The 15,269-nt window shown below is 45.3% G+C and overlaps 1 long non-coding RNA gene across 1 annotated transcript in view; it reads right to left on the bottom strand.

Moving 5' to 3' along the window:
• Positions 1 to 15,269, bottom strand: part of LOC132248336 (uncharacterized) — a 176,620-nt gene that overhangs the window by 144,486 nt on the left and 16,865 nt on the right. The window contains exon 4 of the long non-coding RNA XR_009459510.1: positions 4,105 to 4,229. This is a non-coding gene — a long non-coding RNA (uncharacterized LOC132248336). The remainder of the gene's footprint in view (positions 1 to 4,104; positions 4,230 to 15,269) is intronic.

Genomic DNA, 15,269 nt, shown 5'->3' with positions numbered 1-15,269 from the left:
CCAGTCATGGGATGAATCCCACCAGGTCTCTGTTAGCCCCACTAAGTCATAGGTGTTTAGTGCAAGCAGGAGCGCTGATTCATGCTGCTTGTTCCCCATGCTCCTAGCATTAGTATATAGGCACTTGAGCCCTGCGACTGGTGCCTTTGCTGCCCCCCCGCTCCGAGTCCCAAGGGGCCCATTGTTTCTTACCTTCTTGTTTCTTACAAACAAGAAGGTAAGAAGGGAGAGGGTGAGAAGGGAGGACCCAGGCCATGATCTGAAAGGAATCTTCTTTGACAGAGCAGCACTAGGAAATCACAGGGCTTGGACAACAGACCTATCGAGTTTATGGCCTGAAGGGTCTGTGAGATCATCCAGTCTGACCTCCCATGGGGACTACACTTCCAACTATTGTTCTGGTCATGGGTTCAGTTACTTGTGCTTGCCTAAGACACATCTTCCAGAAAAACACTGGTCTTTGTAAGAAGATAGTAAGCAACGAAGAATTCGTCACTGCTGCTTCCAATGGTTGCTGCTTCCAGTGGTCAATCACCCTCAATATTTAAAACCTGCACCTAATTGCTAAATGTGTTGGGGTGAACTTTGGCTTTCATCCTCAGGCCCCTTCTGACCTCCTAATATACAAAGCTGGACAAGTCAGGGTCACCTAGGCAAAAGCCTGTGCTATATTAATGCATCACCTGATTGGTGCCCAGAATCATGAGTGCATGAAGGGGGTGATCCAGCGCATTCAAGGGGAAATGACTGCAAGCTTTGCTGGGCTGGCGAGGGTCAGGACATCAGTCCTGCAAGCTGTGTCCCACTGTGACATCATCAGAGCCTTGGAGAGGGCCTCAAGCTATTGGGCAGTGGGACGGTGACATCACAAAGGCTTTGACATGATAAATGTTGGCTCCTCTTCACCTTCCCCTACCTGTTTTACTTCTGCTTTCCTCTGCCCTCAGAAGAGCAGTGACAGTGTGCGAAAAGTTTTCCGTTGGTGTGAAAATGAGTATGGATGAACATATGGAGTATGAGGAGCAAGGTTTTGAGTATATGGAGTGGGAAGAGCAAGGAGATGAGCGAATGGAGTGTAAGGAGCAAAGCGATGAGTGTATGGAGTACAAAGAGCAAGGAGATGAGCGTATGGAGTATGAGGAGCAAGGAGATGAGTGTATGCAGTGCTAGAGCAAGGAGATGAGTCTATGAAGTGTGAGGGACAAGATGTACTGTATGGAGTGCAAGAAGCAAGGAGATGAGTGTATGGAGTGCGAGGAGCAAGGAGAGGAGTGCATGGAGTATGAGGAGCAATGAATTGAGTGTATGGAGTGTGAGAAGCAAGGAGATGAGCCTCCGAAGTATGAGGAGCAAGGAGATGAGCCTATGGAGTACGAGGAGCATGGGTATGAGGCAGCAGTAGGGAGGAACGGGGACAAGGCAATAGAGAAATATCAGCAGGGTTCTGAAGTGGTGGAGAGGTAGCAGCTCGGGGATGTGGGGATGGAGACAGATTAGAACAGGGATGCCCAACCTGAGGCATGAGTGCCACAAGTGGCAGAAGCAGCCTTTGTGTGTGGCATACAGCAAACTGGGGAGGGGATGGCCAGCTCAGCAACAGGTTGAGCAGAGCAGAAGAGCAGGCAGGGAGGAGAGGATGGGAGGAGAAAGCACAGCAGCAGTTCAAGCAAGGGAAGTGGATCAGAGTGGTACTCAGGGTGGGTACGGGGTACACCTACCTAACCTGTTGCCCCCCATCCCTGCCCCCACAGATTACTACAAGATCCCTCTCTGGTTAAAAATGGACATTTTCTTAACAGGAGGTTTGGAAAAGGAAGCTTCACTTTGTTTCCTCCTCCCCTTAATGGCGGACTCTGGGAGCTTTGCCTTTTGTGCAGCTGCATCACGCTGCAGACTCCTATTGAGTCTTTCATCTACCAAGATTCCCAGATCTTTCTCAGTACATCTGACATCCAGCTATGTCTCGCCTGTTTTGTTATGTTTTTGATTCTTCTGCCCAAAGGGCAGCACCTTGCATTTGTCAGCATTGATCTTCATCTTGTTGGTTCTAACCTAGCTTTTCAGGCTACCAGGGTCCTTCTGCATCGTGCCCCTGTCCTTCATTGTGTTTTCAATCCCTCCTAGCTTCATATCTTCTTTAGATTTTCTCGGGAAGCAATTTATTGCAGCATCCAAGTCAGAAATAAACGTGTTGAGCCACTCCGGGACCAAGACGGGCCCCTGCAAGACTCCTGCCATTCTCACATGGATACATTTATCTTTTAGCTATTCAGCCAGTGACTCTCCACCTTGTGGTATTTGTTTAACCTACTTTTCTCTAACTTGTTTATTTTTCTCTTCATTACAGCCAACAGTGCAAAGTGTAAATTATGTTCACACTGAAGGAAGTGCAAGACTGTTGCAGTGGGTGCACTTCGGTGAGTGCGGCCAGAATAGCGAGGTCCCCAGGGGCAGTCCTGCCAGCAGTCAGATGGCAGGCATATGTGTGGCAAGGACCTACACACCTGAATACTTACCTGCAGGACTGGCAGTGCTGCAGGCAGCAGAACCACAAGCACTGCAGCCACCCTGATTCATCACTTTGTGCTGGGTACGGATTGGAGCGCGCCCCATGCCAACAGAAAGGGTGAGCCTGGGGAGCCTGGAGGATGGAGCGCAAAGCCCAGCTGCAGCCAAGCCTCGGTAGCAGTGAAATGAGTAGGGAAGAAGTCTGCTCACCAAACTGGAATCTCCAGCCAGAGGGGCCCTAACCTCGCATGAGAGCAAGAGTGGCTCAATGAGGAGAGAAGCCCCAGAGAGCATTGCTTCATTCAGAGGAGCACTGAAGGAGCAACTCGGATTTTTCTCAGGGCTCCCAGGAAAACAACTGTAGCCTGGTTACTCTGTAAGAACCGGTTGGCATGTGGAAGGAGTATAAAGGGAGGAGGAGCCCTGAGGACTGGCAACTTGACCTACTTGTGGGGGCAACCACAAATGACCAAGGACCCTCCCTCTTTCTTAAAAGATAACATGTGGCGGGTGCGTTGGAGAGTGTGCCCTGTGAGTGGGAGTTATTGAGCGCCAAACTGTCTGGCCATAAGAGTTGGCATCCAAGAGGCTGGAGTGCATGGTCAAGGCAACTAAACGGATTTGGGCACCACTGCTCACAACCACATTTTGCTGAAACCAAAGAAACTCCTGCTGCCCAAGGCATTGGGACAAGAAAACAGAGACGGGAACGTGCATGCATGTGTCCCAACAGTTCCCAAAGACGTTTCACAACTGAATGACCTGATACAAAATGGGACAAAAGTATTAACAATCAACAGTGATCTGACTGTGAAGCACGATCCACCCCTGCCCCTCAGCATCCTGGAAGGGGTGGCACCAATAGCACAGGAGTTCTAGTCTGGCCTAGATGGTGATTAGCAACTGACCATCAACTGCATCTGACTGGAGAAGCTGGTGGAAATGTGGTGGGGCTACTTGTGGCAGAGTAGTTTGTATAAAAGACCACTATGTTGCAACCTCCAAAAGAAGGCGAGTCAGAAAGAGGGAGTAGTTGGTTCAATAAAAGTCGAGCAGTAACCTATGATAGTCATAAAACAGCTGATGCAGGTGTTTTCAGACCAAATGCCATCCACGCGCACGCTGCTCTCTCTTCCCCTTATTCCGGCTTCAAGCTTCCTCTTCCACCGTGCTCCTCTGCCTCCCTGCCACACTGGGCCCGTGCCCTTGCAGTTCCGGGCCTTCTGTTTAAATTTTGACCAACCAGCCGGAACCAGCCTACAAAATATGGGACCATCCCAGCCAAAGCAGGACATATTGCACCCTATTCATGCTTAGCCCATGAGAGGGCCACATACCTTTCCACATTCACCACTTGTTTTTAATAGTGATATAATAAAGTTTTACAAAAAGCAGAAGTCCCTTTCTCCCTCTCTGGAGCAACGCATAAGTGGTAAAAAAGAAGAAAATATTCCTTAGTTCAGGTGAGCTGCATTACCTTTGGTACATGTTTTCAGACCAAATGCTATCCTTTGTTGCATATGCAAGGCACCTGTGGCAGATATGGGGCACTCCATGTATAATTATCTAGCCACAGAATTTGGCCCTTTCCATTACCTCTTGTATGAGGGTAGGCTCTTGCCTGCTGAAGTCAGTGGCTTTATCACAGCAGCCTGGGCTGATGTAGGATTTTGAAAAGCGGGGTGCAGATAGTGTAGCACATCCTCACAGATTTTTTGCTCCTGTTAAAGAGGAACGAAAAGCATTACTAATATACTAGGGGCAAGTGCTATATTATTCAGTTCAAGTTGAATGCAATCAAAATATATAACTATTGGAATGTGCACCAATTTGCTAGTTCATATTTCTAGTTAAAAACAAACTAGACAAAATATAGTCAACATAGTTAAAAGATAGTATGTCATTAGCACTAGATTCATTATTGCTAAATGTAGGTCTCTTAATCAGATTCATGAAACAAAACCTGATTGCCCAGACAGTGCCTCCAATACAAGGTGCGTTTACAAGAGACACTGACTGCGCAGTAGCCCAACACTGCTGTGTGGTAGCATTGTGTGATGGGATGTTACGGTGCGGTACTGTTAGGGTACTGCGCAGTCATGTCACAAACAAGGTGTTCGCTGGTGCTACTGAGCAGTAACTCACATTACTGCCCATTTATTTAGTACCTGTTTATACAAGAATTTGTTTTTGTTGATACAAGAACTAAATAAATGCACAGTAACGACTGCGCAGCAGCATCTCATGTAGGTGCTCCTGTAAGGCTGTTTACGTAGTTTGACCTTTCGGTGGCCCTGCAGCCTGCGGTAGTGAAAGGCAGAGGGCCACAGGTAGAAAATAGGGTGCCATGCACAAAAGGTCCGTTATCACCTGAAGGAGGTGCTGTCAGTTCTGAATGCCGTGTGCAGTCTAGATAGAAAAGGATCCTTCACCTCAGAAGGCGTGTGTGTGCATCTGTGGGTGCCTGGGAGAGCGTGCACGGCTTGTGAGGGTGTCAACTTGTTTGAGAGACTGTGTGAGAGGTGGTGACAGGAGGTGTACCTGAAGGGCAGCTTGTGACTGAACTTCCCCAACACAGACGGGAATTCAGTTAACACTACTGCATCCTGAGGCAAGTATATCCCCGCCTTTCCTCTTGCTGTTCTATGTCTGTGAGTCTTGTATGTACCCCAGTGTATAATAATGTAAAGAATAGGAATTAGTGTATGTTTAGTATACCAAGCTGTTTTAAAATAGTATAATAGATTTTGTATTTGCCAGTTGGCATTTGTTGTGGTTAATAAACTGTCATAGTTAGTTCCAGTTTAAAATTCATGTTGGAGAAGTGCGTTGTTGAATGATACCTGGCTCCTTTCCAGAGTGGTCTGAGCATCCAGTTGATACATGCTGCAGTTTAGACTGCACACATTAGCCCTCACTCACTGAACTACTAATTGGCTGATGACTTTATTTGCTTAAATCCTAGATTTGGCCAACACCCTGACTGCGAATCAGTTCTACACCTAAATTAATGTTACCTTACTTGAGTTAAGTTTTTTAACTAGAACTAAAAACAGTCTGTATGGCTGCGAAATAGGAGAGAGACATTACCAGGAATGGCTAACAGGCAGCAATATTGCAAAGAAAGGAGCATTTGAGAAGTGAAACATCAAGACCATTAAAAAGGATAGAGGGTTGTTAACACCTGTGGAGTGCAGAGAGATTAGCCTGAATCAGGGAGATGAGCATGAGCTATGAAGTCAGTTGACACCTTCAGCACTACCTGACTAGAAATGCAGCAGCCCAGCCCAGCCATAGGCAATTGGTAGGGTGGGGCACGGAGAGGCATGTGCCCCCCTGACAGGGCCGTTTCTGCCGCCACCACCAGCAGCTTCTGCGGATGCTTGCCAGCCCTGTCCCCACTTGTGACGCCACCAGCGGCATCTGCAGATGCTTACCAGCCCCATCCCTGCCGCCGAGACTGCTGGTGACTTGTGTGGGTGTTCTGCAGCCCTGTCCCTGCCGCCGGTGGCTTCAATGGATGTTCTCCAGCCTCGTCCCCACCACCGACACTGCCTACAGCATGTAGTGCATGTCTAAGCCCTTGACTTTTCTTCTGTCAATGGGCAGACTTTGACCAAAACCTAGGAGCTTCTGGAGGCTTCTTCACCAATCACTAGTCACCTTTTTGCATATGTTCATCTTGGATTCTGTTACCAATTACGTATTGTTTTTCACATTCCAGTCTGTTTTTGTCTTAGGTTGTACCATCTTCCACCTTTTTGGGGGCCCCTTTATCTTATCTCATGCCTCACTGTAGCTGGTTCACAGCACACAGACTCACACAGATTCGCTTGCTGCTTTTTTCTCAGACAATGGTTGACACAGTTAAGATGGTTACTTAGCATTAGCACATGGCCGGCTTAGCATAAGCATTCATAAGCAAAATCTGGTTGCTTAAGCATCTTGCAATATATTTTTAATATATCATTCTGTCTTGTGGTTAGCAGCTCTGCTAAGCCACAGATCATGCCTTGTATTCAGCATCCAGTGCTGAATAAGATCCAAATTATTGTCACCTGAACAGTACTGTTTATACTTTAGCATTATTTAATCACTGCTTAAGTTTTGTCGTTATTAACTTTTGTTTTTTATTATTAGCTGTCTTTGAGTTGTTTTTGTAGAGCTCATAGGTGATTATTATATTATATCTTTTCTTTTTTATCATTGTGAGAAGTTATTTTAACATAATATAGCGATGGCCTTGTTACTAGGCCCAATTAACTGAACTTGGCACTAACAGCTAAATCAGAGGGATGACAGAATTGGCTATATTAATGAAAGGTGATAAGGGAGACCAATTGACAATGTCCAAATAAGACATCAGAAAAAGGCCAAATTAAGAGGTGTGCTTGTAATGGATCTGTTAGACAGAGGAATATGTTGATGGAATAAAAGATGGGCAGTATGCTGACTGCACAGAGATCTATTCAAAAGCAGAAAGCCATAAAAGAAGTGAAGAAAAGCATGAGAAGCGGGCAGCAAGAAAGTTTGTCATTGTCATAAATCCAGCTTTCAACACCTGTCTGGACTGTTCCAGCCCACGATGTACCCTTTGCTTCCAGGAACTGAGTGGCCATCTTTTTCTGTTGAGCAAAGGAACATCTGGGGTTAGGTGAGATTATTGTACTGAATGTTTTACTCTCTCTGAATACAGAAGCTGTTAAGATGATACTTGTTGTATTAATAAAGTTAGACCAGGCTTGTCCAACATGCAGCCCGCCAAGCCATTTTCTGAGGCCCACGGTGCTGAGATGGGAAACAAAAGTAAACACTGTTTACTTTCGTTCCCATCCCTTGTCCCTCCCCCAACCCCTCAGCAGCTTCCTAATGGCTTCTGGAGGGCTGGAGAAGGGACAAGGTTCCCACACGCACCGCATCAGCTTGACATTGCCAACGCGGTGCATGTGGGAAGAGGAGTAGCCATGTGCCGCTCGGGACAGGATGAGTCCAGCCGGAGCAGCAGGGCTCAGCTGCACTTTCCCCCTACCTGCACCGGTCAGTCCCGAGCAGCACACGGCTCCGCTGCGGCTTCTGCTGGCTGGTGCCGACCCCGGCAGGTCTGTCCCATCCGGAGCGGCACGCAGCTGATACCGGCTTCCCACGTGCTGCTGGGGATGGGAGGAGCCTGGCCAGGTTGGCACGGGCCAGCAGAAGCAGCAGCGGAGCCATGTGCCACTTGGGACTGACCGGCACAGGTAGGGGGAAAGTGCAGCTGAGCCCCTGCTGCTCCAGCCGGGTTCATCCTGTCCCAAGCAGCACACGGCTCCACTGCCGCTTCTGCTGGCTGTGGGAGCCAAGGGCGGTCTAAGGCTATGGCCAGTAGCCCGGATCGTCAGGTGGGGTTTTTCCACGATGGAATAGAGTTAGGCATGGAAGCGTATTGGTTGTATAAAGAAAGCTTTACTTACACTGCCAATGGTCGCAGTGCAGGAAGAAAACTTGCTTGAATTAAGTTGCACACAAACACACAGCGGTGAGATCTCTCTTCGAAGCAAACCGAGATGAGTCGTCGGTGTGCGACTCCACGAGCGCTCAACTCGGGGGTACGTCAATATTTCCACAATGATGGGGAGTGGTTAGAGTCTGATCAGGTCCCTAAGTTCTCCTCCAAGACACACGTGGAGTTTGCTAGGCTCCACAGCACACTTAGAGTTCCCCATGAGATGGTTGAGGGGTCCTCCAACTTGGGTGGAAACTGCTCTAACCTTTTATACGGTTAGCAAACCAATCGCTAGCCAGCAGGTAGGAATAATTTAGAATTGACCAATAGTGGGACACAAATTTGCATACGCGTGGCGGGAACTCTTTTGCACCGGGGTTTTCTCTCTGCAGCTGAGAAATCCACCGTGCAAAGAAAGCTCCATGTGGTGGGAAAATTCCAATGTGCTGAGGCACTAAAAATCATTGGGTTATGACACTGGCCAGTGCAGACTTGGCCGGCCTCCTCCCGTCCCCAGCAGCACATGAGAAGCTGGTTTCAGCTGCATACTGCTGGGGACAGGAGGAGCCTGGCCAGGTCTGCACCAGCCAGCAGAAGCCGCGGTGAAGCCATGTGCCGCTCGGGTCTGACCAGTGCAGGCAGGGGGAAAATGTAGCTCAGTCCCTGCTGCTGTGGCTGGGCTTGTCCCGTCCCGAGCGGCACACGGCTCCGCCACCACTTCTGCTGCCCGGTGCAGACCTGGCCAGGCTCCTCCCATCCCAGCAGCATGTGGGAACCTGGCTTCAGCTGCATGCTGCTCCAGATGGGACAGACCCAGTCGGGTCAGCACCAGCCAGGAAAAGCGGCATGCAGCTGAAGCTGGCTTCCCACATGCTACTGGGTATGGGAGGAGCCCAGCCGGGTCTGCACCGGCCAGCAGAAGTAGCAGCAGAACTGTGCGCCACTCGGGACGGGACAGAGCTGAGCTGCATTTCCCCCCTGCCTGCACTGGTCAGTCCTGAGCAGGTACTGCTCAGAACTGACCAGCGCAGGTAGGGGGAAAGTGCACATGAGCCCCTGCTGCTCCGGCTGGGCTCATCCTGAGAGCCCCACATAGATACAATGCATAGAAATGCAAAATATATTTTGACTTATTTGGTTGGCACCTTGGGCTGAGATTTTCAAAGCTGAGTCAAAGGCCAACTTCCATTAAAATGAATGGGATTTAGAGGGCTCCAAATCTTTTATGACAATTTTGTAACATGCCTATCTACCCCTTTTTGCAAATCTCAGCCATAGTTTGGAAGCTCAGCCAAAGAACATAAGAGCTTCTGAATGTAAGACCGTAAAAAGTGCCATGCTTGGTAAGCCCCGTGGATCCATCTAGCTCAGTATCCTGGCCCAAACAGTGGCAGAGGTGGATGCTATAGAGAGGGAGAGTTTTGAACTGGTTAGACCCATTTCATTGTCACTTCCTGCAACTTCATTGGTGTCAAAGGTCACGTGACATCACTTCCTGATGTGATACCACTTCCTGTGAGGTCTTTGAATATGGCTCGCCGGCCCATTGGGTGATAAAAGTTCATAATCTGGCCCCACATTCAAAAAGGTTGGACACCCCTGATCTACATCCTTCTTGAAGTGCCCATAACTGGACACAGTACTCCTAGTGAGGCTTCACCAGTGCTGAATAAAACAGAAAAATCAAGTCTCATTGATCTGCAAGTGACACTCCTGCTAATACTGTATGCCGTTGGCTTTTTCTCAGTAAGATGCTGTTGGCTCATATTCAGCTTATGATTCATTGTGACCTCCTGGTTCTTCTCTGCAATACTACAGCCTAGCAAGTTATTTCCCAGTCTCTATTTGTGTATGAAATTATTCCATCCCAAGTGCAAGGATTAGCACTTGTCCTTGTTGAATTTCATCTGATTGATTGAGGTTCATTTTTTCAATCTATTCAGGTCATTCCTGATCCTAGCCCTGATCTCCAGAGTGTCTGCAACTCCATAGAACTTGGTGTCACGTGCAGGTTTGCTAAGCATACACTTAATCCTATAATCCAAATAAATAATGAAGGTATTAAATAATACCAGACCTAGGACAGACTCCTGAGGGAACCCATTTGATATTTCCTCCCAACAACACAATAAGCCATTGATGACTACTTGCTGAGCATGACAATCCAACCAATTGTGAATCCACCTTACAGTTCTTTCATCTAGCCTGTATTTCTTTATCTTAAGGAGAATGGTGTGGGAGACGGTGTCAAAATCTTTGCTACATTCAAAGTATGTCACATCCACTGCTCTCCCCCTATCCACAGGGCCTTTCACTTTATACAGTAAAGGTTGCCTCATTGGAAATCAGGTTGGTCAGGCAGTCTTGCTCTTGGTGAATCCATGCTGGTTATTCCTGATCACCTCATTCTCCTCTCAGTATTTCACAATAGACTTCTTGATGACCAACTTCCTAATCTTTCCAAGTATCAAGGTCAGACTACTGTCCTAATTTTATTCCTCACACAATATTCTTCCTTAGTACAATAACCAAGTTTCCACTTTTTATAAGATTGCTTTTTTTACATTTAAGCTTATTGATGAAATTCCTGTTTACCCAGGCTTCTCTCCTGTTGCATATAATATAATAAAAGGTTTTGTTTTTCTGGGGAGTTTTTTAGCATATGATGATACAGTGATCACAAAGCAAGAAGAAACGTATTCAAATATTATGTCCAAATTTTGCAGCCAGCTGATTGTCTCAGGTATAGTGTTGTGCAGATCCAATAAAGTTCCATTAAATTCATGGAGAGGGCATTCAGAAGTCATGTGATTCAAAGTTTGGAAAGAGGCACCACAGTCGCAGTTTAGTAAGCTAGTCCAAACCCATCAATGTAACTGAAATCCACATCTGCCGGGTCCTGTCTCAATTCAGTTTAGAGAAGACCAAAGATATCTAGGGAGATCAAAGCCAGCTGGCCTAATGGTGGGATTTGTAATAATAATTTTACCTCTGTACTAGGAGGTGAATTGAGTCACTCTTGTATCCAGGCATCTTGGAAGTTAAATGAGTCTTGCTCAAGTTGAATTGCTGTTCTCCAAGCAGGATGTCTAGATTTTAATCTCAGATGCAGTGGGTTTAAAAGATCTTCATGTATAGGCAGCTGTAGGTTATTTTTTATTTTTGTCTATAATTTAGTTAAAGCATTTTTCTTCTAAATGGGAAAGGATGTATGTTATTAAAAATAAGGAGCCACTGAAGAGGGGCAGATTGGATTGTTCCTGCAATGATTCGCATTGCTTGGTTAAGTTGTGTCAGCTTTATCAGTGTTAATACTGATTCTGCCAAAGAGTAGACCAGTGTATTCTGCCAAAGAGTAGACCAGTGCTATGGCTGTTGTTCTCAGTGCATCGGCATCAGCTCTCCAAGAAGTCCCAGTGAGTTTCTGGAGAAGCTCATTATGGGTTTTTAACACAGAACACTCTCCTATAAAAAAATCACTGGGCTATCTAGGATGATTCCTCAATATTTAGGAGTACCATTATAGCATAGCAACTGATTTCTGAAAACAATAATGGGTCTGTTTATTGTTCAAGTGAAATGCAGGCACTTCCATTATCCCACAATTTGGATGCAGATGTCCTTGTTTAAAGAAGGTATCTAAAGTATTCCAATCAGATGCGAGTATTATTTCTGCTCATTAAGAAAACAACATTGGCAACTATAAAAGATACAAACACACACACACACACACACACACACACACACCCCTATATATTCAGCATCCTACATTTCAAAATGGCCGCAGGGGTACTTTAACTAAAGTTCATTTGCCAAGTTTTAATTAAAGCACCCCTGCCACCATTTTGAGATGCAAGATGCTGAATACACATGATGGCAGGGCACACTAGTGCAATATAATTAGATTAAGTGATTAGTTAATTAAATGAGTTTAATTGATTAGTCAAGTCTACTCCAATGTGTTCCAATTGGAACACATTGGACCACTTGTATAGGTACCCTGAAGCTCTGCATAATGGAACCTGCACTCAGTTTAGCCATTTGAAGGCCTCTTATAAAAGATTAACATTTTGGTCATGTCTCGGACTCATTTTTCTTTCAGTTCTCTGTATAGTTAAACTCCTAGGCCAGGTACAGACATTACGGTTTTACCAGTACAGGTAATACAATACTGGTTTAGACCCATAACAGAATGGAAGTTTAGCAGACAGATTGGTTTAAAACTGATGGAACCTAGTCTAAAATGTACACGCCCTTCCCCCCACCAAAGGGCAAATGTGCGTTCTGTTCACTACCGATCTATACTACATCGCTTACGGAAAACTGTGTAACTTGGATCAATTCCATCTCAGGCTTTCGGGATATTTGTACTTAGCCCTAAGGCTCAATTCTCTTCTCATTTAAATTGGTTTTGCATTGATTTAATTATATGAGAATCAGGACTGTGACAATTAAAGTTCTTGGCTTTGCTGACCAGGGAATAAAAAAAATGAATCTGAATATAACGTTAACCTGCCCGAACTATTCATGTTTGTAACATATACATCCATACAAAGAAGTATGAAAATTTGGAGTGACATTTTGAAATGACCTACAGAACTCATTTGTGAGTTTGACACTTGCGAATAACGTGTTTTCCCCAAACTCATGCTAATAAAATCAGTTTGCTCCACCTTGTTTCTATATTTAATATGATCACACAAAGCGCTGAAATCAATTGTTTGTATAATATTCTGTTATCCTATCTCCCTTCACTTACCAGTAACATACTACTACAGCAACAAATGTGGATGTATTTATCAAAACACCTTAAGCTTTACTATTATTCTTTTCAGACACCTGTTGCCTATCTACATTTGCTGCCTTCTCTGTCTACAGTACTTCTAAGACTCATCCAGCTCTAAGGCTCATCCAGCGCTAAAAATATATACTGATCAGTATTCCAGACCTTTGCCATTCAAATATAATAAGCACTGATATAAAAGCAGAAGCTGCTGGCTTATAAGATAAAGGATATTCAATCACAGTGACTAAATATGATATTTATTTTCATAGTTATTCATGGCCTTTCATAATTGACAACATTTTGCTCCACCACTGATGAGTTATAATGTCATCAATAATTAATGGAAATACATTCTACCAGTCTTCAATGAAAGTCTAGCCACATGGCTCATTTTTTCATTGGCTAGGTAGAAAAAACCATGAAGCAGAATGTGGATAGCAGTGCAAAAGACACTGGAATAAGCTAGGTATCTGATATGCATTCAGAAAAAGACAGTAATATCCAGAAGACAAAGAAACTAGAAACTACTTGTCACAATTGTTCTTAACAGAAAGTGCAGCTAAACTGTGCCTGAATATGAAGTACCTGCAAATATAAGTAAGAACAAATTGTATGTAGGGCTGGTTCACCAGCACCTATTTTTTTTCTAGCCTAGAAGCCCAGTAACAAAGTTGCAACAGGTCAACAATGTTTCTTTAAAACTCTATCTACTAGTCGGGCTGTGCGAAACAGTAGTGTTCTGCTTCGACATCCGTTTTGACATTTCGATGGAACAGTATTTTGTTTCAAGTTTTGTTTCATTTCAAAAGCACTGTTCCGTTCTGTTTTGTCAAATGGTTTTGCTGTTTCAACGTTTTGCCCATAGGCTATAATGGGGAAACATGAAACAGCCTATAACTTTGTCATGTCTTGTCTGATTGCTATGAAACTTGCAGCGATGGTAGCCCCTTCTGAGGGCATGAAGCCTGCCAAATTTCAAGGATATAGGTACAGAGGTTTCTAGGACACTGTACCTCAGGATGCTGACAAGCAGGAGCTGGGGAGCAGGAGCAGCACCCTGTGATCCAGCAGGCAGATCAGGGGCCCGCACCCCCAGGAGGAGTCCAGCAGAGCTCCCACAGCCCCCTGCAGTCTGCCTGCCCAATCACAGGATGCTGCTCCTGCCTCCTCGGACCCAGTGCTGAGGAACTGAGCCCGGCTGGGGGAAGTGCCTCCTCCAGCTGGGCTGAGTTTCCAGCCAATCACAGTGCTGGGGAACTCAGCCAGGCTGGAAGAAGTGCCTCCTCCAGCCCAGCTGAGTTCCCCAGCACTGCGATGAGCTAGGAACTCAGCCAGGCTGCAAGAGGGGCTTCATCCAGCCTGGCTGAGTTCCCCAGTGTTGTGATTAGCCCAGCACTCTCCCCTGTCTCCTACCACCCAACTAGCTGCTTCAAAATTCAATACATTTCAAAACTTTCAAAACATTTTGACTGGCCTCATTTCGTTTTGAGGATGTTTCAAAGCCCTTCGTTTTGTTTCTATTTCACTGGTTCGAGCACAAAATGAGTCAAAACAGCACCAAAACAAAACAACCATTGAAACTTCACACAGCCCTACCTACTAGCCAGATTCTGATTCTGTAAAAAATGTTATGTATGCTTTGCTAATTTACTAATGTAGGTCACCTGCTTCTCTACTGAGATAATACAGGAAGACAGCGGATGTTGTCCGAGCAGCCTTGAAGTAGGTACCCTGGAAGCAACCAAGTTTGGCTTGAATCCATGCGTGATTGTTGATTTATTTATTAATAAAGTCAAACCCTATGAATATTGGTAATTTTTTTGCTACATATTGCATTGACTTGTTTTTTGTAACAGTCTGAGAAAGACAAATGCTTAAACAAGGTATACTTTACTTTTCTTTTCAAAGAGGCTTTTAAGACCAAGTTATGTCACAGCTATTAAAACCTGCACACTACTCTGTATTTGAAACAGATGATCCATATCATGAATACTCTGCCCTGGTACATTTCTGTTACCTCCACTATTGTTACCACTGCACAGCTTCATTACAGCAATATATAGAATATTGTGCATGAAGTCATTTGTAAAAGGATAATGCTGAACAAGAAACCAGAGAAGACAAAAATATTCAGGCTTAACAAATAAAGCCCACAGAAGGTTCAAAGAGTTTAGCATATACCAAGATAATTGATAATTTCCTTATAGCCACGTCCAAAGGCCTCTTCTCTGTTCTTATTCTCCTTGATCTATTTTCTGGTTTTGACACTGTCATTTTCTGCTTTTGACACTTACTCCTCCTGTCTTCTGTTCTTCACTTCCCTCTCCAACTACTTCTTCAGAAGCTCCTGCTCTTCCTTTTTACTTATATCTGGCCCCAGCTTCTCTCTTCCTACTCAGTCTTGTGTCTTTGACTGTGTATCTTTCTATACTGAAGATTGCAGTGCAGTATGAAGACCCTTAAGTTATCTTTGAATGACCTAATTCATGTCCT

The sequence above is a fragment of the Alligator mississippiensis genome, chromosome 2 (assembly GCF_030867095.1).
Source record: "Alligator mississippiensis isolate rAllMis1 chromosome 2, rAllMis1, whole genome shotgun sequence".
NCBI lineage: Eukaryota > Metazoa > Chordata > Crocodylia > Alligatoridae > Alligator > Alligator mississippiensis.
This window is presented reverse-complemented; position numbering and strand designations above follow the sequence as displayed.